General features: G+C 44.9%; 1 protein-coding gene across 1 annotated transcript in view; it reads left to right on the forward strand.

Annotated features, from left to right (window-relative positions):
• The window catches only part of LOC114642347 (zinc finger protein OZF-like), a 224,741-nt gene that overhangs the window by 116,393 nt on the left and 82,232 nt on the right, over nucleotides 1-26,116 (forward strand). The window lies entirely within an intron of this gene.

Genomic DNA, 26,116 nt, shown 5'->3' on the forward strand with positions numbered 1-26,116 from the left:
AGATCAACAGTGCAAAATACCAACAGACATTAGCAGTACAGACTTTATGAAGTTCTTCAATGAGAAAATTAAAAATATAATATCCCAGATCTCAGCATCACAGTATAAACCAAATACTAGCTTAGCAGACCCTTTTCTCACATTGCACTCAGCACTTTAGCAATTTTAATCCTGTAACTGAGCAGGAAGTCTTAAGTTTAATTTCTAAAATGAAGCCCACTACTTGTTCCCTAGATCCAGTGCCAACAAAACTAGTAAAAAGTGCAATGGATGTTCTTGCAGCGCCTATCCTAAACATTATCAATAGTTCATTATTGCATGGCACAGTACCAGATGCACTAAAAGTGTCAGTCATTAGACCATTACTTAAAAAGTCAGACCTTGACCCACATATACTAAATAATTATAGGCCTATTTCAAATTTACCGTTTCTCTCTAAAATACTAGAAAAAGTAGTCGCCAGTCAGCTTCAGACACACCTTACGCATTACAATTTATTTGAGAAATTCCAGTCTGGTTTTCGCACTGGTCATAGTACAGAAACGGCACTAACACGGGTTGTAAATGACATTCTGATATCCTCTGATGAAGGAAACTCAACTGTAATTATGTTGTTGGACTTAAGTGCAGCATTTGACACCATCGACCATTCGATTTTACTGCACAGGCTAGAAAATGATGTTGGGCTTACAGGCACTGTTCTCGCTTGGTTTAGTTCTTACTTATTAAATCGATTCCAATATGTACAGAAAAGTGCTGACAGTACTCCATCATTATACACAGAAGTTCAATATGGTGTCCCGCAGGGCTCAGTACTGGGACCTTTACTGTTTTCACTTTACATGCTTCCACTGGGATCTCTCATTAGGAAACATAATGTTAATTTTCACTCGTATGCAGATGACACCCAGTTATACCTTTCATTTAAATCAAATGAAGTTTCTCCAATGTTGTCTTTAATTAGTTGTGTTAGTGAATTAAAGGAGTGGATGAATAAGAACTACTTGTCTTTAAATACAGATAAAACAGAGATGTTAATTGTTGGAGGGAATGATGCTGATCACAATAATATTTTGTCATCATTTAACTCAATGGGAATCCCAGTCAATTTTACTGAATCAGCCCGCAATCTAGGAGTTATCTTTGACTCTAGCATGTCATTTAAAGCGCATATTACAAAGTTGTCCAAAACATGTTTCTTCCATCTTAAAAATGTTAGGAAATTAAGGCGCTTTTTAAATAAACAGGATTCTGAGAAACTAATTCATGCATTTATCTCTAGTAGGATTGACTACTGCAATGCGGTGTTCACTGGATGTTCAAACTGTTCTTTATACAGCCTCCAGTTAATCCAAAATGCGGCTGCGAGAATTATTACAAGAACAAGAAAATACGAACACATAACTCCAGTTCTTAAATCCTTACACTGGCTCCCGGTTAAGTTTAGGGCAGATTTCAAAATCCTTCTTTTAACATATAAAGCATTAAATGGTCGAGGTCCGGCTTACTTGTCTGAACTTATCATGACTTACAAACTAGAGCGCACATTAAGATCTCAAGATGCCGGTCTGCTTATGATTCCAAGGATTAATAAAATAACAGTGGGGGGTCGAGCTTTTAGTTACAGGGCCCCTAAACTGTGGAATGGTCTGCCTGCTACTATAAGAGATGCCCCTTCGGTCTCAGCTTTTAAATCCCGGCTGAAGACTCACTACTTCAGTTTAGCATATCCTGACTAGAGCTGCTGATTAACTGTACAGACTGCATCTCTGTTGTTAGTCATTAGCACTTAAACATAAGTAACATGACAGTTATAATTGTATACTAACCCTCACTTATTCTGTTTTTCTTCTCGGTACTCAAATGTGGCACTTGGTGCCACGGCCCACCTGCCAAGTTGTTTTGCCTGCCTAAGGAAAAGTCATCCCAGATGGAGGATCGCAGGAATCGTGGGAAAGAGGGGTCCTTTCATCGGATTGGCTGGCCCAGCACTGTTTCAGCCGTGGAATGGCCAAATGGGGGAGGCAGCTTGAAGGATGAGGTCTCCAGGACTCTATACAAATCCAAATCTTATTATGGGATATATCATCTACTGTTAAATTCTGCTCTGTACTTCTAAAATTTATATTTTTTATTTCTTACTATACTGAGAAATTGTTCTGTGTACTGTACTGTATTGTATTGTATTGACCCCCTTCTTTTGACACCCACTGCACGCCCAATCTACCTGGAAAGGGGTCTCTCTTTGAACTGCCTTTCCCAAGGTTTCTTCCATTTTTCCCTACTAGGTTTTTTTGGGAGTTTTTCCTTGTCTTCTTAGAGAGTCAAGGCTGGGGGGCTGTCAAGAGGCAGGGCCTGTTAAAGCCCATTGCGGCACTTCCTGTGTGATTTTGGGCTATACAAAAAATAAACTGTATGTATGTCTGTATGTATGTATATGATTTTTATAACATCCTGTTAGTTAAAGCTGATGTCAAGTCAGACAATTCATAGCAATCAGACAGTAACTCATCACTTTTCATGTCACATTAGCTGTAAAATGAGTTTGGGAATGAAAGGAGGTCCAACAGGCTAGAAGAAGAAGGAGGTCATCTTGCACAGTTGTGTGGCAACAATATTCACTACTTTGATTGAACATTCAATACTGTTAGGGTCCCGGAATTTTGTTAATAGTTAATTTTAAGGAAGGTTTATACAAGTTAGGCCTCAGGATTACGTTATAAAACAGAGGCATATGAGGAAGGAACTTAAAATCGCTGATCAACTTCTCGAATGTGAAACTGTCCCAAGCTTACAAAATCCAAAACAATTATTTAACTCACAACCTTCATTGAAATAATTAGTAAGATGGAGGCAGTTGGCGGTGTGTCCCTGCAAAGATGGCTGCCTAATGTGAGACACCCAAAGTCTGACTTCAAGTAGCCTGCGACTTGCTAAGATAAATTGCTGTTAGGAGACCCAGGTTCACTTCCCAGGTCCTCCCTGCGTGGAGATTGCATGTTCTCCCCGTGTCTGCGTGGGTTTCCTCCCACAGTCCAAAGACATGCAGGTTAAGTGGACTGGCGATTCTAAATTGGCCCTAGTGTGTGCTTGGTGTGTGGGTGTGTGTCCTGCGGTGGGTTGGCACTCTGCCCGGGATTGGTTCCTGCCTTGTGCCCTGTGTTGGCTGGGGTTGGCTCCAGCAGACCCCCGTGACCCTGTGTTCAGATTCAGCGGGTTGGAAAATGGATGGATTGATGGATTTTGTTTTCAGTCTTAGGAGCAGACTGTGTGTGCAGGAGAGCTGACAACCAGTGAATGTTTCTCTGAAGTAGAAGGCATAGAGTTAAGTGAAGAGGAATAAGAAACTGCAGGATTTGAACCTAACAAAAATAAGAGATGCTCCTCTTTCTGGTTTGTGTTTCAGATAGCAAAACAAAAGGGGAAAAAATAAAAATAAAATAAAGGGTGAAGATGCTGCTGAAGAGCTACAGCTGTTAACCCTTTGTACACTGCAGGCGTCATCAACAGCATGCTATTGGCTGTTAGAAACAGGGCTGAGCACAACTCTGCTGAATGGTCGGCACACAATCGCTAAATGTGACAATTGTTTAAATTAATGTGGTCAGGTGATGAGATCAGCGACTGTGGTTGGCAAATCTGACATGCTCCTGGACAAAAACATTCTTCAAAACAAACTGTCATTTTCAACAACTTTGAAACAAGTTTCAAGTTTATCAGCTTCATCTTGTTTAAGTACACTCTGCACACATCACAAATATTTTAGTATTTAACACATTAATAAATTCCTATTAAACAGCAGCACCACCCAGTATTGTGAGATTGGCACTGTGGAGGCCTTGTGTGCCTCAGTCTTTCTTAACGGTCCACCATGACGGACCAGTTTGTTATGGGTAACCCTAAAGGGGGGGGGGGGGTCCAGAGTAAAAGCGGCTCATTACTGACATTAATGAATATACTAATTAAATGAAAGTGGATCTTGGCCAGAAGAAGGACTCCAGTCCTGACAGTGGTGTTCACCTAAGAGTGGCACATACTGTCACCCACATAGCCTGGTTGGGTCTGTCTGATAAAGTCACATGTATAAGTAGCCAAATGGACCTTAACTTCCACTTCACCACCGTGGTCCAGTGCAAAACAAACACAAACAGAAGTTATTGGGGTATAGGAAGAAAACCAGAGTACCTGTACAGGGCAGGAGCCAGCTATAGACCATCATAGGGTACACTCACATTCAAGTCCACAACCACACAAAGACAAGTTAGATTTGCCAGGCCACTAAACCTGAGCATCTTTAGAAAAATAAAGAAATTTAGAATAAAAGAGTAGACATGGACACTGCATAGAGACTTAAAAAACAGGCTGAGATTCAAATTCATTCTGACAGAACTGTAAGGCAGTAAAGAAACCACAAATCTTTATTAACTTGTCTAATACTCACTAACAGACATTACTGGTTTGGCTTTAGCACTGAAACATGGGAGTTTGTCATATTTGATACAAGTTAAATGGGAAAAAAAGACACACATTTAAGTGTCTATTAAAGCAATGCATGTAAATATCGGCATTGGGTCAAGCAGGTTTGAGGCCGTGTGTGTAAATACAGATACTGTTGTTCTCAGCTTGTATTCTCTAAGACTCTTCTCCACGGTCATGGACTACAATTCGTTTTTCACTTTTACTAATCTGACTACTCACTATTCTTTTAATGGCCGGCCGGTCACCACCTCCGCGACTGTCTTTGAACTGGACACAACGGTGGGACAAAAGAGAAACAAAGGCAGAAATCAAAGCGCCGTACGTGTGGAATGGCCGTCTCCTCGATGTCTACGATTCGAGAAGGACTCGACAAAAGGAACACATGGAAAGGAATGAATAGGCGCCAGCGGTGTGACTGGGTGCTACGATTTAAAATTTAGGAGTCAGTCACGTTACGTGAACCGCAGATACCAATGAACAGAAACAGCACGCGGGTGGCCACAGGAGGATTCAGTCAAGCAAAGTTCAGCGGGGGGTTAACGAACGCACCGCGCGGCGATTCTCAAAATACAGAGCACTTACTGACTGCCTATTGGCGATGAGATTGTTTCTGAACTCGTTCACTCAGCAACAGTCTTGCGTCCGTAATGTTTCACAAAGTGAGACAATGGCAGCGTCGCTACAGTAGCTGTCTCGTTGGATGACGTCATCCTGCGGCCGACACTGGATCACGTGACTGTTAAGCGAGCCCAATCATAGACATATATAGATAGACGGCGCATTCGCTGTGTTGCCCAGTCGACACGATACGTCACCGCATCCGCCATATTGCGAGTGGCAAAAGTGCCATTTAAACTAATACAGGTATATGTGGAAACCGGGTTTTCTGATGAAAAAACAATAAAATTTAAAACGGTATTGTTTACATACAACAGATTTTGGCGAACCGTTTAAATGCAGTTATTTATATCCATACACTAATAATGGCAATTATTAAATAATAATAATAATAATTATTATTATTATTATTATTATTATTATTATTATTATTAAATAATTCCTCCCATATAAGTAACATTTCTCGGAATGCCTTCTTCCATCTCCGAAACATTTCTAGACTTCGTCCTGTTCTTACGCAACACAGTACTGAAGTATTGTTTAATGCTGAGTCACCACAACATATAGATTACTGAAATGCTATTCTATCTGGCATTCCACAAAAACGTATCCATCGCTTACAACTTCTTCAAAATTCTGCTGCCAGGATAATAACCTGCTGTTCTAAATCCACTGAACATATTACACCGATTCTCTCTCAACTTCACTGGCGCCCTGTTATCTACAGAATACAATACTAAATACTGCTCTTAACATTTACAGCTCCCCGCTACCTCACTAATCTCCTCCATACTTACACTCCTCTCGCTCACTCAGATCCTGTAATTTCAGAGTATTCAGTCTGTCAATATGGTGCAGCCTTAGTTTGTGGATGACAGAACCAACTAAAGACATGAGCATAAAATGATGGCTGTCAATTTCAAACTGTGTTTCCTCAATGTTCTCCTTGAGAAAAAACACATCATCTGAACCAATCTCAGCCTGAACAAACTGATTGATCAAAGATTCACTGACAGCTTGTCCTAATGTCGACTGTCAGATAACATGCTCAGCTACTTTCACCACCTTGACTGTACCCTCTGAAGGAATTATCAAACCTACTTTGTTTTTTAATGTCGGCGAGTGGTAGCGTTGATCATATGATGCCAGTACAGCATCTGTTACCAAACTATCACGACAAACATCACAGGACAGCTTTCTCAAAATCCCGTCTAAGGGCTACCTGACCTCCCACTGCTTCCTGAGGTGGATTTCATTGGGAAACCTTCAGAGTTTGAGAAATGTTAACAGCTAACAACAATCTACATAGTTAGTGACTAAATATATTTAGCCAAAACGTTGTTTGGAGGCTCACTTGAGCACATAAATGCATAGCTTTGCTAGCTTAGCCTGGCGTAGCTAAAGTTAAGATTATAAAATGGGATTTTCTAATGGCCAATATAACCAAAACAATTGTTCAGCCTTACCTATGAAATGTAATCTCTGTGATCTGGTTTGGAGCGTACAGCAGTTTGTACAATACCAAGCAGCACATGCATGAGGCATCTTTATCCATTACTTCACTTCACAGCACTGCCACTCACAATATGGCGGCGACGTTGACGTACGATGCTGCTGGTCATGTGGCGTCTAGTAATTTGATGTCTATGCTTTTATCTACACTCGTTTGAGTGAAAGGCACTGTAAAACAGGTCCAGTTCAGATTTGACACACTCTCCAGACATTCTGTGTATGAAAGTCATCTTCTTTTGAAAAATGTCTCTCTTCTTCTTTTTGCTTGTTTTAGTCTTGTTCTTCTTCTGACAATGTTTAGAAAATGCTGTTTAAATAGTGCTCCTTGCCTTTTTGACTGGTGGGCACTCACATGACCCTGGTGGTGTCTTGCATTTTGTCTTTCTCATTACCAGCAAGCCCGCCCCCTCCTGCTTTTCTCGCCCGCCACAATCCGCACTTGATATAGCCCCAGTGATCACATCTTTTATAATATTTTTAGCAGCGGATTTGATATGTGGTTTTGTAATGTCAAAGCCTTTTTTCAGGAGAGGTAAAGCTCTTCTTAAGAACCCCCAAAATATACCTCCAATACCCCCACCATACATTACAGGGGATCCAGAGAATCCCAGTAACCTGTTACCCGCTTGGGTCTGGTAATATTGGATGTAAGGTGTCAGGTCCTGGTAAGGCCTAATTGCTTCAGTCGTGCATACAATGCCTAACAGGTCTGAAATGGAACTTCACTATCACCTTACCAAACAGAAATGTTCTGGTCCGTCTTTATTTCAATAGTCACTGTGTCAAAATGATTCTTGCTGACTGGGGCATAATGAGGTTTGTCGTAAGTGATGGGAGTAATTTTATTCGCTTGATCCTCTATATTAGGGGTCCTCAATCACGGTCCTGGAGGGACGCAGTGGCTACAGGTTTTTGCTCCAACCTAGTTGCTTAATACCCCTCCTTTAACCACCACCTTATCGTGGAGGGGGGGTTTGCGTGTCCCAATGATCCTAGGAGCTCTGTTGTCCGGGGCTTTATGCCCCTGGTAGGGCCACCCAAGGCAAACTGGTCCTAAGTGAGGGATGAGACAAAGAGCGGCTAAACAAACCTCCTATGATGAAAAACAATTTTGGACAGCGTTTTCCTTTGCCCGGACGCGGGTCACTGGGGCCCCACTCTGGAGCCAGGCCTGGAGGTGGGGCTCGATGGCGAGCGCCTGGTGCCCGGGCCTGCACCCATGGGGATCGGCCGGGCACAGCCCGAAGAGGCAACGTGGGTCCCCCTTCCCATGGGCTCACCACCTATGGGAGGGGCCAAGGAGGTCGGGTGCAGTGTGAGTTGGGTGGTGGCCGAAGGCGGGGACCTTGGCGGTCCGATCCTCGGCTACAGAAGCTGGCTCTTGGGACGTGGAATGTCACCTCTCTGAAGGGGAAGGAGCCTGAGCTAGTGCGCGAAGTTGAGAGGTTCCGGCTAGATATAGTCGGACTCACCTCGACGCACAGCTTGGACTCTGGAACCAATCTCCTTGAGAGGGGCTGGACTCTGTACCACTCTGGAGTTGCCCCCGGTGAGAGGCGCCGAGCGGGTGTGTGTATACTTATTGCCCCCCCGACTTGGAGCCTGTACATTGGGGTTTACCCCGGTGGAAAAGAGGGTAGCCTCCCTTCGCCTTCGGGTGGGGGGACGGGTCCTAACTGTTGTTTGTGCGTATGCACCGAACAGCAGTTTGGAGTACCCACCATTCTTGGAGTCCCTGGAGGGGGTGCTAGAGGGCATACCTTCTGGGGACTCCCTCGTTCTGCTGGGAGACTTCAATGCTCACGTGGGCAATGACAATGAGACCTGGAAGGGCGTGATTGGGAGGAATGGCCCCCCCCCGATCTGAACCCGAGTGGTGTTTTGTTATTGGACTTCTGTGCTCGTCACGGATTGTCCATAACGAACACCATGTTCAAGCATAGGGGTGTTCATATGTGCACTTGGCACCAGGACACCCTAGGCCTCAGTTCGATGATCGACTTTGTGGTCGTGTCGTTGGACTTGCAGCCACATGTCTTGGACACTCGGGTGAAGAGAGGGGCGGAGCTGTCAACTGATCACCACCTGGTGGTGAGTTGGCTTCGATGGTGGGGGAGAATGCCGGTCAGGCGTGGTAGGCCCAAACGTGTTGTGAGGGTCTGCTGGGAACGTGTGGCAGAGCCCCCTGTCAGAAGTAGCTTCAACTCCCACCTCCGGCAGAACTTCGACCACATCCCGAGGGAGGTGGGGGACATTGAGTCCGAATGGGCAATGTTCCGTGCCTCTATTGTTGAGGCAGCTGACCGGAGCTGTGGCCGTAAGGTGGTCGGTGCCTGTTGTGGCGGCAATCCCCGAACCCGTTGGTGGACACCGGCGGTGAAGGATGCCGTCAAGCTGAAGAAGGAGTCCTACAGGACACTTTTGTCCTGTGGGACCCTGGAGGCAGTTGATAGGTACCGGCAGGCCAAGCGGAATGCGGCTTTGGTGGTTGCTGAGGCAAAAACTCGGGCGTGGGAGGAGTTTGGGGAGGCCATGGAGAACGACTTTCGGACGGCTTCGAGGAGATTCTGGTCCACCATCCGGCGTCTCAGGAAGGGGAAGCAGTGCAGTGTCAACACTGTATATGGTGGGGATGGTGCGCTGCTGACCTCGACTCGGGACGTTGTGGGTCGGTGGGGGGGAGTACTTCGAAGACCTCCTCAATCCCATTAACATGCCTTCCAATGAGGAAGCAGAGCCTGGGGACTCAGAGGTGGGCTCCCCCATCTCTGGGACTGAGGTCACCGAGGTGGTCAAAAAACTCCTTGGTGGCAGGGCCCCGGGGGTGGATGAGATACGCCCGGAGTTCCTCAAGGCTCTGGATGTTGTAGGACTGTCTTGGTTGACACGCCTCTGCAACATCGCATGGATATCAGGGACAGTGCCTCTGGATTGGCAGACCAGGGTGGTGGTCCCCCTCTTTAAGAAGGGGGATCGGAGGGTGTGCTCCAACTACAGAGGGATCACACTCCTCAGCCTCCCTGGAAAAGTCTATTCAGGGGTCCTGGAGAGGAGGGTCCATCGGATAGTCGAGCCTCGGATTCAGGAGGAACAGTGTGGTTTTCGTCCTGGTCGCGGAACAGTGGATCAGCTCTATACCCTTAGCAGGGTCCTGGAGGGTGCATGGGAGTTCGCCCAACCAGTCTACATGTGTTTTGTGGACTTGGAAAAGGCGTTCGACCGTGTCCCTCGGGGAATCCTGTGGGGGGTGCTCCGGGAGTATGGGGTACTGGACCCCTGGATAAGGGCTGTTCGGTCCCTGTACGATCGGTTCCAGAGCTTGGTCCGCATTGCTGGCAGTAAGTCGAACCCTTTTCCAGTGAGAGTTGCACTCCGCCAGGGCTGCCCTTTGTCACCGATTCTGTTCATAACTTTTATGGACAGAATTTCTAGGCGCAGCCAAGGTGTTGAGGGGGTCCGGTTTGGTGGACTCAGGATTGGGTCACTGCTTTTTGCAGATGATGTTGTCCTGTTTGCTTCATCAAGCCGTGATCTTCAGCTCTCTCTGGATCGGTTCGCAGCTGAGTGTGAAGCGGCTGGGATGGGAATCAGCACCTCCAAATCCGAGACCATAGTCCTCAGCCGGAAAAGGGTGGAGTGCCCTGTCAGGGTTGGGAGCGAGATCCTGCCTCAAGTGGAGGAGTTCAAGTATCTCGGGGTCTTGTTCACGAGTGAGGGAAGAATTGAGCATGAGATCGACAGGCGGATCGGTGCGGCGTCCACAGTGATGAGGGCTCTGCATCGGTCTGTCGTGGTGAAAAAGGAGCTGAGCCATAAGGCAATGCTCTCAATTTACCGGTCGATCTATGTTCCAACCCTCACCTATAGTCATGAGCTATGGGTAGTGACCGAAAGAACGAGATCGCGAATACAAGCGGCTGAAATGAGTTTCCTCCGCAGGGTGTCTGGGCTTTCCCTTAAAGATAGGGTGAGAAGCTCAATCATCCGGGAGGGGCTCAGAGTAGAGCCGCTGCTCCTCCGCATCGAGAGGAGTCAGATGAGGTGGCTCGGGCATCTGATCAGGATGCCTCCTGTACGCCTCCCTGGTGAGGTGTTCCGGGCACGTCCAACCGGGAGGAGGCCCCGGGGAAGACCCAGGACACGCTGGAGGGACTATGTCTACCGGCTGGCCTGGGAACGCCTTGGGATTCTCCCGGAAGAGCTAGAAGAAGTGGCCGGGGAGAGGGAAGTCTGGGCATCTCTGCTCAAGCTGCTGCCCCCGAAACCCGACCTCGGATAAGCGGAAGAGGATGGATGGATGGATGGATGGATGGATGGATGGATGGATGGATGGATGGATGGATGGATGGATGGATGATGCTGGCTTACAATGCCTATGGTATAGTGAATAAAATGTATAAAAAGACTTAATGCTCGTCTCAGATGCCGACTGTTAATCGCTAACCAGTAGGAGTCAAAGCCCAAAAGACTAAAAGCCTGTTTTACATCTTCTGACAAACTGGAGTACCAGTACAACTCTTAAAGGCCTTAAAACATTTGAAATGCATTGTGTGCTGTGTTAATAATTGTGTGTGGTAAGAAACATTGAAGACGTGTAGAATCTGTGATCGAAAGCAGTAATGTTAATAATGTATAACAAATTCAGAATATCCATCCCATCCATTATCCTACCCGCTATATCCTATCTACAGGGTCACGGGGGTCTGCTGGAGCCAATCCCAGCCAACACAGGGCGCAAGGTACGAAACAAACCCGGGCAGGGCGCCAGCCCACCGCAGAAGTCAGAATATACTGTACATTATTTTTTTTACTTTCCTTTTCTTACATTCCTTGTAAATGTGGAGGAAAAGGCTATAAGCTTTATAATGACCTTTTATTATTATTATTTATTTTAATAAAACATATTACAGCAACACATAATCCTTCAGCATCTTACCGAGGCAGAGAAGTGGTGCGCTGAGAACATTTCTGTGTTCAGGGTGCACATCTCACTCCCTTCATTACTGTCAATGGACAAAGACAACATTGAGGAGGCCCTTCAGAAATATGAGTTGCTATCTGAGTTTCCAGAAGAAGACGAGAGGTCTTTAGACCCTTCATCTTCCTTTTTTCAGATATGGAAGACATGCATCTGTTTTTAGATAACGTGAGAGGAAAAAGGAAAATGACTGTGTTTTGTGAGAAAACGTATCAAACATACATTGCCCTCATTGTTCAGTTACAACCTACAATTCTTGTTCTTTATTTTATATATTCTTTAACTTTTTTGTAATAAACGTTGCAAACCAACTTCATCTTTACAGTCCATTGTCTCAGATCTGCACGTCTTAGTGTTATGTATTAAATAATGTTTTATAAAGCAGGGCAAGGCAATTTTTATTTTTAAAGCATATTTACAACAGCAGCCAGAACTGAACCAAAGTGCTGTACAAGGAAAGGTAAAAGAAGCAGTTCAAATATACCGTATGTACACAGCACAAAACTGCAAGAATAACCAACCGTTACATAAAAGATAAACCCACACCCATACATACATATTGATAATCATGAATGTACATGAGCCAACATATACAACACAATGCCAACCTCTTGCAGGGTCAAATGCCAGCAAGACGAAATAAGACTTTAATGATGACATAAAAATGGCCGCTGTTAGAGCAGACCTAATATAACAAGGGGAGCCATTGCAGAGAAATGGAGCAGCCATCACAAATGCACGATTCCTCCTTTGTTTCAGCCTTGACCTTGGCACAACTAAGAGCCTCTGGCTAGTAGACCGCAGGGCTCTTGTTGGCACATACAAGTGAAGAAGTTCTGAGAGGCAAGATGGGGCTGATCTATTCAAACATTTAAAAACAAAAAATAGAATTTTAAAATCAGTTCTGAAACAGACCACAAGCCAATGAAGCAACGTCAATATTGGTGAAATATGGCCACACTTACGAGAGCCATTCAATAAGCGAACAGCAAAGTTGTGGACTAGTTGTAGGCGTCGTAACAGGGCCTGATCAACACCTACCTACAAAGAACTGCAATAGTCCAAATGAGATGTTGTAAAAGCTTGGATGGCCTTTTCAAGATCACTGTAAGAAAGAAAAGCCTTTACCTTAAAGTCTCACCTGGAAAAAGCTTAATTTAACCTCACAATTTATGTTTGTTGAGTTTGAATGAGCTGCCACAGATCACACCTGGGCTCCTAACTGAAGCTTTATGATACGTATATGGCAAGGGGTCCAAGAGCAACATCAGAGACACTCAAACTTTCTTAACTTTTGCACACCATGATCACAGTTTTATTATCATTTAGTTTAAGAAGATGCATAGTCGTCCAGGTTTAAATATCATTCAAGCACGTATGGAGGGTCTGTATTTTCTCACTTTGATTTTAGTGTCAAATATATTTGAGTGTCATCAGCAAAGAGAAGCCATACTTGTTAACAATGGAGCCTAAAGGTAACATGCATATCAAAAAGAGAACTGGTCCAAAGATGGAATCCTGTGGAACCCTGCAAATAAAAGGAGAGTAGTACTATCAGAAAGGAACTGTCAAAGGGATGATTGATGACCTTAAACCCTGCCCCGAAAATATAATTTATGAAAATATGATTTATGAAATGTCCCCACCCCTATGGGTGTGTGAGGGTTAATAATGGGTTGGACCACTGTCATAATTGATACTCTCTAAACTCGTCCTTTTAGGGAGGTGCTTTTGTAAACCGAGCCCTTATCACGCCCCTTTAACAATTCCCATACCCATGAGGTACGCCTTTGTCTCTCTAACCGCCTATAGGGTTAGGTGAGAGGCGTGTCGCTCCACCCGGCTGCGGCAGGAGACAAAGGAGTTCTTGTATAAAACTGCAGTCATTGCTCCAGACTAGATGCTGACAGCCAACGACGTGTTTTGGTCGGGTAACAACCAGCTCCTCTCCGGCTATGCTCCTGATCAGGCATGTTGGTCTACAGAACAGACAGTGATAATAATAATAATAATAATAATAAATTTTATTTATATTGCACTTTATATTTTAGCAATCCCAAAGTGCTACAGAGTAAAAATAGAATAATAAAATAAAAAAAAAACAGAAGAGTCAATAAAATACTTTAACAAAATGACTTTCTAAAAAGATGAGTTTTTAGGTTTCGCTTAAAGGCCTCAGTCGACTGTGGGGCTCTCAGGTAATCAGGGAGGGCATTCCACAGCCTCGGCGCCACCGATGAAAACGCCCTGTCACCCATGCTGCTGAGCTTAGTTCTGGGGACTTGAAAAGTGTTAGTGTGTACAGAGCGGAGGGAACGTAAGGAGTTATGAGGGGTAAGGAGTTCCTGTAGATAAAGAGGGGCATGTCTATAAATGCACTGATGGGTAAGAAGGGAGACCTTGTACTCTATTCTGAATGAAACAGGGAGCCAGTGAAGGGTTTTCAGGATTGGGGTGATGTGATCATACTTTCGCACCCTCATCAGGATCCTGGCAGCGCTGTTCTGAATATACTGGAGTCTCTGGATACTCTTGCCAGGAATCCCAATGAGGAGTGCATTACAGTAATCCAGCCTGGAAGAGACAAAGGCATGGACGAGCTTCTCTGCATCTGCCAGGGTGAGTAATGGGCGGAGTTTGGCAATGTTCTTGAGATGGAAAAAAGATGACTTACAGAGATATTTGATGTGGGTGTCAAAAGTAAGTTGGGAGTCCATTCTAACACCCAAATTAGTAACAGATGTGGAAAGAGGAATATTTTGGCCAGAGAAAGTAATACTGGTGATGGTAGAAGAGCGAAGATGATGTGATGTACCAACTAAGATGGCTTCTGTTTTGGATCTGTTCAACTGAAGAAAATTGAGCCTCATCCATGCCTCTATCTCCTCCAGGCAGGTAGACAATGTAGATGTTGGCAGAGGAGCAGTAGAGGAGGTGGGAGTAGTCCTGAGGTAAAGCTGAGTGTCATCGGCATAGCAATGGAACGATAAACCATGTCTGCCAATGACAGTTCCAAGGGGGAGCATGTAGATAGTAAAAAGGATAGGGCCCAGCACAGAGCCCTGTGGAACACCACAGGTGACATTGTGGGTGTGGGACTTTGCGCTGCCAAGGGCGACATGCTCAGTTCTGCCAGTCAGGTATGATGTAAACCAATTTAGAACAGTTCCTGAGAGTCCAATAGTGTATTGCAGGCGGTGAAGAAGGAGGTTATGGTCTATTGTGTCAAAAGCAGCTGTCAGGTCAAGGAGGATAAGTAGTGAAGGTGAACCAGTATCTGCCGTCATCAGAAGATCATTGGTGACCCTGACCAGGGCTGTTTCGGTGCTATGGCCAGGGCGAAAACCAGACTGAAACTTTTCAAACAGATTGTTCAGTTTGAGATGATCATGAAGTTGTGCTGCAACTATTTTTTCCAGAACTTTGGAGAGAAACGGAAGATTGGAGATGGGCCTATAATTGGAGAGAACTTCAGGATCCAAGGTGGATTTTTTCAGTAGAGGTCTGATGACAGCAGTTTTTAGTGCAGAAGGAATATGTCCAGCCAGGAGGGACTGATTTATTATCCTGGTGATAAGTGGAGAGATGGCAGAAATGTTGTCCCTCAGCAGGGGTGAGGGGAAAGGGTCCAGGGAACTAGTAGACGGTTTCATTTTCCTGATGACATCCTCCACCTCTTCCCGTGTGGCAACAGAGAAAGAGCAAAGAGGATGGACGGTCTCAGACAATGAGTCAACAGTTGGGAAGGGCAAGATATCCTTGGCAGAGAGGTGTAAACGGATATTATCAACTTTTTGTTTAAAAAAGTTGATATACATGTTGCATCTGTCATCAGTGGTCTCAGAATGGGCAGGTAAAGGAGGTTTGAGAAGATGATTTATGGTTGAAAAAAGTTTTTTAGGGTTGCTGGAGCCATTTCTGATGATGGTGGAATAAAACGTGGACCGTGCAACCTTCAGAGCTTCTGCATACGCTCTCATGTGTTCTCTGTAAGCCTGTTTATGGACAGTCAGCCCAGAGGCCTGACACGCCCAGCCACCTTCATTTTTCACAGCTCGCAGGTATACCAAGGTGCTGAGCACGAGAATGAGACGGACCTAGATGTTAAAGGGGCGTGGAAGTCCAGAAGACTGCTCAGGGACTGGTTGTAAAAATCCACGAGGTCAGCAACAGAGAGGTAGCTGATAAAGTCAGAGGAGAGAAATGTAAGGTCCAAGGCCAAGGCATCCACATTGATATTCTTCAGATTTCTGAAGTAGATCTGTCATTTTGGTTTGATACGGGAGGAGAAAAAGGGCAGCTCCAATGACACAACTTTGTGGTCTGAAATACCAAGATCAAATACCTGTAGATTCCTGATTCGGGCACAGTTTGAAATGACCAAGTCAAGAGTGTGACCCCTACAATGTGTGGGAACATCAACATGTTGTTGTAGGTTGAGAGAATCTAGCAGCTCAAGGAAATCAGCAGTGAGATAACCTGTGGGATTGTCAACATGAATATTTATATCTCCTAAGATTATGATGTTGGCAGAAGTAGCACAGAGTGTTGTGAGAAGATCAGTAATTTCCGGAATAAAGGCAGAATTGGGTTTTGGAGGTCGATAGATAAGGAGAACAGTCAGGGGAAATGGGGGCTTACATTTAAATGCAAGGCACTCACAGGAAGATATTGCAGGTATCGAGATAGGGGACAACCCCAGGTCCTGACGGTGGATAACAGCTAGTCCACCACCACGCCCAGTGTTGCGAGCTGCCTCCAAGTAACTGTAGCCAAGTGGACAGGCTTCATTTAAGGCAGAGTAAACCTCTGACTGGTGCCAGGTTTCTGTCAGACACATGAAGTCAAGTCCTTTTTCCCTGATGTGTTCTTCAATCAGTATGGATTTATTGCTGATAGATTGAGAATTAAATAGTTCAAATTTAACCAATGACTGTGAAGTAAATCTCTGTACAGGACGCAGAACATTAAAATCCACTCCACGCAGCTTAGAATCCATTCCACAAAATAAATCCAGCCGGGGATGTGAAGACCTCGCGATATTTCTGTCAGTGGCTCGGGTGTATCCCATGCTAGAGTCCAGAGATCTCACGATACTTCCAGTGTTGATAGTAATTGGAGCGACTGTGCTCTGATGACGCGTCAAACGTGCGACAGATGACCAGAAAGAAGGAATGTTGGTAGCAGAACACTTTGGGTGGTTATGGAAGACGAACTTTCGGCTGGATCCTCTGTGAATGTAACGAGGACGGCGAAGAAGTCCCAGTTCTTTGATGATGGAGATGTTCATTTCAGGAGTGGTTGCAGGATTAAGTCGGCAGAGTTGTGAGTTAGAATAACTGAACGCCATTCAGACTGAAGAGGTAGGGAGGAATGCTGTCCAGACAGCGCCGAAAATCTAAAGCAGTATATCCGGGCAACAGGTGAGTAGACAACAAAAAGCTTACCTTAACATAACTTAATAAAATCCATAAAGTCCACAGCAAACGGTAGAACAGTATATCCAGGCAGCAAATGAATAGGCAACAAAACCTTGATAAAATCCGTAAAATCCACGGCAAACGATTAAAACAGTACAAGAAAGCTTTCAGAAAAAAATACGAAACTTACTAATGAACACTAAAAGAAAAATAGTAAATTAATAAAGTTAGTAAAATATAAATAATAGTAAAAACATTAAACATAAAAACATTAAACAAAGAGTCAGAGGGAGAAGCGGCGAACAATCAACGCCAGCGTCCTCTCACCTCCGCAGCCAATACTCAGTTACCTGCCCCTGATGATATGTATTGGTCAGACAGTCTCCTGGAGAACCGCACAGTACCTGACATGTTTGTACCTGCTAATGATGTTCCGGGGAGCCTAACAGGGCCTGAGGAGATAGCCAATCAGGTCATGCGGAAAGAAGAGGCCTTGGACGAACTGGTAGAGGCTCTGGCCGCTTGGAAAATATCACCCAAGGATGCTGATTATGTGGGTATGGACCTTGAACAAACTAACGGACCCCTGGGTGAAACATTTCAAAAGGCTCTGAAACTGGTCAAGAGTTTGATTGCGGCTCTGCTGGATATAATTGTTGATCGGGACCTAAAAATTACCTCTCAGGGGTGTTTAATAGATCACCCCAGCAAGACACAGCATACATGTCTGTTTGAGCCTGACTCTGTTTATCGGGTTGGCCACTTTCAAAAGGTGCTGGCTGTTTTCTGCCAAATGTGGCTCAGAAGCCTGGTCATAAAGACTCTGGGTTGCTTCAACATCTTTCTGCCTTTTCACAAAATTCACGCATTTGTACAAAATGCTGTTGACGACCTGAAAAATGAACATTCTATTAATGAGGCTATTGTACAAGCCTTTCATAACATGGACGATGACTCTTACTCAAAAATATGTGAATTTTTTTCTCTGAATGCCATTTTTCTGTACCTGATATGTCTGATGTACGTTTGGGGTTTTACGGGGAATACGATATGGAAAAATCAGATGAAGTGTCCAAACTGAATGTGCCTGTGATATAACCTGTTTTAATCATGCTGTTTAGTTGTAATATTATGTTTTGAAGTGGTTGGTAAAACATCTCTGAATTTTATTATTGTTTTTGAAAATTACCAATAAAGCACCATTTGATTTTTAAACCATTGACATTTTTCTTTCACCATCGATGATGGAGGGTTACATGAAAAAAGTTTATTATAATCCTGCAAATCCTGGCAGCTTTAGGGGAATATACTCTTTGAAAAGAGCTCTTGAGGTTTCAGGTCAGAAAAGTAATGACCATCAGGTGTCGGATTGGTTATCTGGTCAATATTCTTATAAAATTCATAAACCCACTAGAAGGGATTTTAGTAGAAATAAGGTTTATGCATCTGATATAGACTAGCAATGGCAGATGGATTTAGCAGACATGACAAATGTGTCCAAGCATAACCGGGGTTATAAATATTTGTTAACCTGTATCGATGTACTTTCTAAGTACGCATGGGTAATGCCCCTGAAGAACAAAACGGGTAAGGAAGTGACAAGAGCCTTCCAGAACATTCTGAGCACGTGTAGAACTCCAAAGAAGCTCCAGATCGATAAGGGGAAAGAGTTTTTCAACCAAGATTTTCAAAAGCTGTTAAAGAAGATCGTAATAAAACATTTCACCACAAGGAAATTAATTAAAGGCATCCATGGTGGAGAGATTTAAACACACACTAAAATGTGGCAATATTTCAGTGCATATAATACAAGAACCTACATCGATAAATTTTCAGATCTAGTATACTCTTACAACAAAAGTTATCATTGAAGCATAAAAATGGCTCCTTCTGATCTAAACACGTTAAATTCCTGGAAAGTTTTCAAAAACTTATATGATGTAGCCAAACCCCCGGTCCACCGTTGTTTAAGTTCAAAGTAGGAGATACAGTTAGGGTTTTTAAAACCAGACATCCTTTTGCGAAAGGTTATGAACAAACATTTTCAGATGAAATCTTTACCGTATCTGAGCTTGTACCTAGGGCACCGGCTGTGTACAAACTGAAAGATTACGATGGTGAAGAGATCATAGGATCCTTTTACGACCCTGAATTGCAGAAAATTAAAGTCGATTCCACAGACATTTACAGGGTCAAAAAAATACTGGCTAGGAAAGTTAAGAATAAAAAACGATTCGTTTAAGTCAAATGGCTCGGATGGCCAGAAAAATTTAATAGCTGAATACCAGAGAGCCATGCCCAAGATGTTCAATAAAATCCAGAGTGCCCATAATCAGCTCATCATTCTCTAACAGTATACGATGGAGCACAAAAAAGTTTCTTTGTGATTCTGCCTAGCAACGCTTCCTCAGACATGTTCCCTAACAACACAATTCCCAATTTCACGACAAAGCTTGCTAAACCTATAGAATTAGAAGGTTCTTGCGAAGTCGGTCTAGCAGAAATACAGTACCCACATACATGGAATACCATAGACAAACCGGATAACGAATTCTACGTTTCTGCTCAAGTCAAGTCAAGTCAGGTTGGGGAGCAGGCACTGGTACAGTACGTTGCCGCACCCACTACATGGCAAAACAACTCGGGATCCCGGTTTACAACTGGGATCCCCAGGCAGACACACAGTCCAGTCCCACCCTCCGGAAATGACCCTCTATCTGCTGCAGCCAGGTGTTACGTTGGCGACCCCTTGGCCTAGTCCAGCCACTCCGGTCCCAAACAATGAGGATCTTACAAGCCAGATCATCCTCAGGGAAACGCGCCACATAGCCGTAGTGCTGTAACTGAGGCACCCTCACAATGCAGGTAATGTGCCTCATTCAGGACTCCATGACCAACTGCTCATTCGACACAAAGTCAAACCAATGGTACCCAGTGATTTTCCAGAGAGACACAGTACTGAAGGAGTCCAGTCTTCGTCTCAGGTCACTGGATAGCGTCCATGTCTTGCAACCATATAGCAAGACAGGAAGCACCAGGACTCTAAAACCTTGGACCTTCATCCTTTTGCATAGATATCGGGAGTGCCACACACCCCTTTCCAGCGACCTCATGACCCCCCATGCTCTCCCAATCCATCTACTGACTTCACAGGAAGAGTCACCAGAGACATGAATGTCACTGCCAAGGTCAGTAAACCTTTCAACAAGGTCAACACTCTCTCCGCAAACAGAGACACTGCTGATGGCTTTGCCCAAGAGGTCATTAAAGGCCTGAATCTTGGTTTTTATCCAGGACACTCGCAAGCCCAGACACTCAGACTCCTCGCTCAGTCTCTCGAGCGTCCCGATCATATCCTCCATCGACTCCGCAAAGATCACAGCATCGTCAACAAAGTCGAGATCTGTGAATCATTCTTCACCAACAGATGCCCCACAGCTGCTGGACCCCACGACCCTCCTCAACTCCCAGTCCATACAAGTACTGAACAGAGTAGGAGCAGAACACACCGCTGACGAACCCCAGAATCAACTGGGAAAAATGCAGAGGTCCTGCCTCCACACTGCACAGCACTCACAGCCCTCAACCTCGAGGGGATCCAGTGAACCCTCAGGATGTCCCACAGGGCAGCTCAATCAACGGAGTTGAACACTTTGCGAAAATCAACAAAGGCTGCAAAGAAACTATGCTGCTATTCACATTTGCGCTCCATGAGAACCCTCAGTGCCAGGATTCAGTCGATGGTAGACTTCTTAGGTGTAAAACCAGACAGCTCCAGATGCTGGTAGGTGAGCAAGTGATTACGGATCATATTGAGGACAATCCTAGCAAGGACCTTACCCGGCACCAGTGTTATCCCCCTGTGGTTGCTGCAATGCAGGCGATCACCCTTCCCATTCCAGATAGGGATGATGCAAGTCTCCCAAATGGAAGTAAAGATTGCTTGCAATGCCAGGAGGACAGCCTTACCACCAGCCTGGAAAGGTTCAGCAGCTTCCTCCCCAAGGAACCCCCCCCCCAGCTGGTTCACCACCTGTGCAATATCAGTTAGATTGGGTGGTTCACAGCTGATTGGAGGATGAGCCTCAAGAACCGTGGACCCAGAGATATCCAACGTCCTAGCCGGAGGATCAGCTTTGAACAACTGCTCAAAGTAGCCAGCCCAGCGGGTCACAACTGCAGTGTCATCCATAAGGATCATTCCATCAGCCGTCCTGACTGTGGCTGTCCAAGGAACAGATTCAGATATGAGTAAGGGTTCGATTCCTCTGTAAGCAGGACGTGGGTCACTAGACCACAGATGGTGTGTCACTTGCTCACAGATTCCTCTAACAAACGCATCTTTATCTGCCCTCAGATCCCTCGCAGCCATCCTTCTCAGTTCCCGGTACAGACCAGAGTTGCCATTGAGCCCTGCGCTGCGACCACTCTCGATGATATCCAGGATGCCCTGAAAGATGTAACACCTCTTTCTGGGAACACCAGTAACACCAACACAACCCTCAGCAACCTTCAGGGTCTTGTAATGGAATGTCTCCCACATCACTTTAGGATCAGCAGTCGTACCCAAATCTGAAAGTTCCTCACTCAAACTGCATGCAAACTCATTAGAAACAGTCTGGTCATGGAGTCTGGCCAAGTCCAGGCTCATTTTCCTAGTAGGTGGTAACCTACTGGACCTAAGCTGGATCCTAAGAGTAGCAACAACAAGTCTGTGGTCAGAATTCACAAACTGGGCACGTCTGTAGACCCTGCAGTTTTGTAAGAGCCTCCAGCGTGTGCCCTCAAGGATGTGTTCGATCTCCTTCACCGCACCACCAGTATTGGAGTACCAAGTCCAATGATGCGGTTCAGGGCGCTGGAACCAGGATCCAGCGATTCACAGCCCCTGACCTTTTTCATAGTCAAGGAACAAGGAGCCACTTTCACCACGGTCACCAGACCCATGGGGATCGAGACAATCCTCATAGCCAGCCCTGTCAGTGCCAGTGGCTGCATTGAAGTCACCCATGACCAGAGGAGTGTCACCTCATGGACACGCATCAACCAACGAGCAAAGCTGCGAATAAAATGTCTCCCTTGCCGAGACATCACTCACCGTGGTTGGAGCATACACTGAGACAACAGACAAGGCACTCAGGGAATGTTATTTTGACAGCCATCAGACCGACCAGAAGAATAAAAGGTGTATCCACTTTCAGAGATCTGTCCAGTCCCCGGTATGCGCACCTCAGAGAGTGCCACCACTGAAATGCAGAGTTTATGCAGCTACTCCAACAGCAGAGGAAGATGATCATCTTGCCGGAGAGACAAGACATTCCACGTGCCCACCCACATGGGCCGCTTCAAATCGGGACCGAGTGCTGCTGTGCAGCAGGCAGCGCCTCAGCACCACACCAGTTTTGATCCCTGACCAGCCTGATCCCATTGGGTCTCCAACGGTTTTCCCCCATCCTCTTAATCATGCGAGCAGCATTCCTATGGGCAGCTGCAGCAGAGATACTTCTGCGGAGAGCAAAATGGAGTCCTTTCTGTAGTCTCGGAGCTTTATGAAGTTTTTTTATGGTGGCTGGAGTGCCAATCCTGCCACCAACCCCCATGATTTCCCTGCAAATTGGAGGACCGCTTGCAGGGCCTGATGCAGTTTAACGTCATACCCAGGACAGAGTAGTTCAGCTCCTGGGATAAGAAAAATATTACTACATTCCATGCGGGCATTACGAAGGTATTCACGACCTACTGTCTTTTATGAATTTGACAACCTTAAGCCTACCCACTTTGACAGATGTTGCAACAGGAACTGTCCCTTCTGAGAATCCTGCGAAATTCAGTTATAATGCTGTGGAAAGAAGAGTCTTCATGGTACCGGGCAAAAAGGATGAAACTATACACTTTAAAGGACAGCTGGGTCGAATATTAGGAGCACATCTTGATCAGACTCGGGGGTTAACTTACAAGGCTCCTTTCCCCGCTGACGTCAGGGCTGGCTTTTACATGTTGTACGTGTACGGGGACATGATATCTCATCAGAGTCAGCGACAGCTACATGACCCTTTTGAGGTGTGTTCATATAGAGCAGGGGTCCTCAATCACAGTCCTGCAGGGCTGCAGTGGCTGCAGGTTTTTGTTCTAACCCAGTTGCTTAATTAGAAAGCAATTCTTGTGTGGTGGGTGGCCAGCTAAATATTCCCCCTCACCCCCAGGCCTCCAGATGTAGCCCTCATGACAACATGGACGTTCCCCGAATTCCAGCAGGGCCTCATAGACTTTGTAGTTTATATGCGCAGCCCTGCTGGGTACCCTGGGGACCACCAGGAGTCGCTGTAAGGGGGCTATCGGACTCTTACGTGCCCTATAACCCAGAAGTGCATCATGATCATATGACAAGAAGAAACGACGTGCTTCCGGGTTGAATAAAGGAGCTTTTTATCCGACCCGGAAGTGTTCATGATCACATGGACAGAAGAGAGAAACGCTTCCGGGTCAGGGACTATATAAAGGACTCCGGGAAACCAGTACGCGGAGCTGAGCTGGGAGGAAGGGTGGCGAAGTGTCTGGGAGTGTGGAGGATTGCTTATTGTATTGATTAATTTATGAGTATTGTGGAGTGGAGGGTGCTTTGTGCACGTTACTGTTCAAATAAAAGTAGTATTTGGACTTTTACCTGGTGTCTGGAGTCGAGTCAGAGGGTTCAAGAGGACGACAGCGACCTCAATCTGTCACACTTGCCAATAATTTAATTTCATGGCTTGTTAGTGCTTTAACTCTGCTATGTCAGCTCATTCTCATATCCCGGATTTTCTTCCCCTTTCTAAGGATATCATCCAAATGATTTGAAGGCTAAAATGGATAAGTAATTCTCAGTCCTTCACTTTTTTCTCCTCACTTTCCTTCCAAGTATTTAATTAAACCCAATAGTGCATGATAAATACAGAGGTGTAAATGGAAACAAGCTAAATGGAGAAATGCTGGTGTCTTTTGTTATTTGCATCTTATTGCTAATAAGGAACAATTAAAAACCGAGAATACAGCTGCTTAAGACTTAAATGAGCAATGAGGGTTCAAAATCCTAACGAGTGAGACAACTAAAGTGAAGCAGAAGTGTTACTTGAGCAATAAGTGCTTCTTATTAAGCAACTGGGTTGGAGCAAAAACCTGTAGCCACTGTGGCCCTCCAGGACCGTGACTGAGGACCCCTAATATAGAGGATCAAGCGAATAAAATTACTCCCATCACATACGACAAACCTCATTATGCCTCAGTCAGCAAGAATCATTTTGACACAGTGACTATTGAAATAAAGACGGACCAGAACATTTCAGTTTGGTAAGGTGATAGTGAAGTTCCATTTCAGACCTGTTAGGTATTGTATGCACGACTGAAGCAATGAGGTCTTACCAGGACCTGACACCTTACATCCAATATTACAAGACCCAAGCGGGTAACAGGTTACCGGGATTCTCTGGATCCCCTGTAATGTATGGTGGGGGTATTGGAGGTATATTTTGGGGGTTCTTAAGAAGAGCTTTACCTCTCCTGAAAAAAGGCTTTGACATTGCAAAACCACATATCAAATCCGCTGCTAAAAATATTGTAAAAGATGTGATCACTGGGGCTATATCAAGTGCGGCTGGTGGCGGGCGAGAAAAGCAGGAGGGGGCGGGCTTGATGGTAATGAGAAAGACAAAATGCAAGAGACCACCGGGGTCGCGTGAGGGCCCACCAGTCAAAAAGGCAAGGCACACTATTTATACAGCATTTTCTAAACATTGTCAGAAGAAGAACAAGACTAAAACAAGCAAAAAGATGAAGAGAGGCATTTTTTAAGAGAAGATGACTTTCATACACAGAATGTCTGGAGAGTGTGTCAAATCTGAACTGGACCTGTTTTACAGTGCCTTTCACTCAAACGAGTGTAGATAAAAGCATAGACATCAAATTACTAGATGCCACATGACCAGCAGCATCGTACGTCAACGTCGCCGCCATATTGTGAGTGGCACTGCTGTGAAGTGAAGTAATGGATAAAGATGCCTCATGCATGTGCTGCTTGGTATTGTACAAACTGCTGTACGCTCCAAACCAGATCACAGAGATTACATTTCATAGGTAAGGCTGAACAATTGTTTTGGTTATATTGGCCATTAGAAAATCCCGTTTTATAATCTTAACTTTAGCTACGCCAGGCTAAGCTAGCAAAGCTATGCATTTATGTGCTCAAGTGAGCCTCCAAACAACGTTTTGGCTAAACATATTTAGTCACTAACTATGTAGATTGTTGTTAGCTGTTAACATTTCTTAAACTCTGAAGGTTTCCCAATGAAATCCACCTCAGGAAGCAGTGGGAGTTCAGGTAGCCCTTAGACGGGATTTTGAGAAAGCTGTCCTGTGATGTTTGTCGTGATAGTTTGGTAACAGATGCTGTACTGGCATCATATGATCAACGCTACCACTCGCTGACATTAAAAAACAAAGGAGGTTTGATGATTCCTTCTGAGGGTCCAGTCAAGGTGGTCAAAGTAGCTGAGCGTGTTATCTGACAGTCGACATTAGGACAAGCTGTCAGTGTATCTTTGATCAGTCAGTTTGTTCAGGCTGAGATTGGTTCAGATGATGTGTTTTTTTCTCAAGGAGAACATTGAGGAAACACAGTTTAAAATTGACAACCATCATTTTATGCTCATGTCTTTAGTTGGTTCTGTCATCCACAAACTAAGGCTGCACCATATTGACAGACTGAATACTCTGAAATTACAGGATCTGAGTGAGTGAGAGGAGTGTAAGTATGGAGGAGATCAGTGAGGTAGTGGAGAGCTGTAAATGTTCAGAGCAGTATTTAGTATTGTATTCTGTAGATAACAGGGAGCCAGTGAAGTTGAGAGAGAATCGGTGTAATATGTTCAGTGGATTTAGAACAGCAGGTTATTATCCTGGCAGCAGAATTTTGAAGAAGTTGTAAGCGATAGATACGTTTTTGTGTGATGCCAGATAGAATAGCATTACAGTAATCTATACGTGAGGTGACTCAGCATTAAACAATACTTCAGTACTGTGTTGCGTAAGAACAGGACAAAGTCTAGAAATGTTTCGGAGATGGAAGAAGGCATTC

This window comes from Erpetoichthys calabaricus (assembly GCF_900747795.2).
Source record: "Erpetoichthys calabaricus chromosome 1 unlocalized genomic scaffold, fErpCal1.3 SUPER_1_unloc_13, whole genome shotgun sequence".
NCBI classification, from domain to species: Eukaryota; Metazoa; Chordata; class Cladistia; order Polypteriformes; family Polypteridae; genus Erpetoichthys; species Erpetoichthys calabaricus.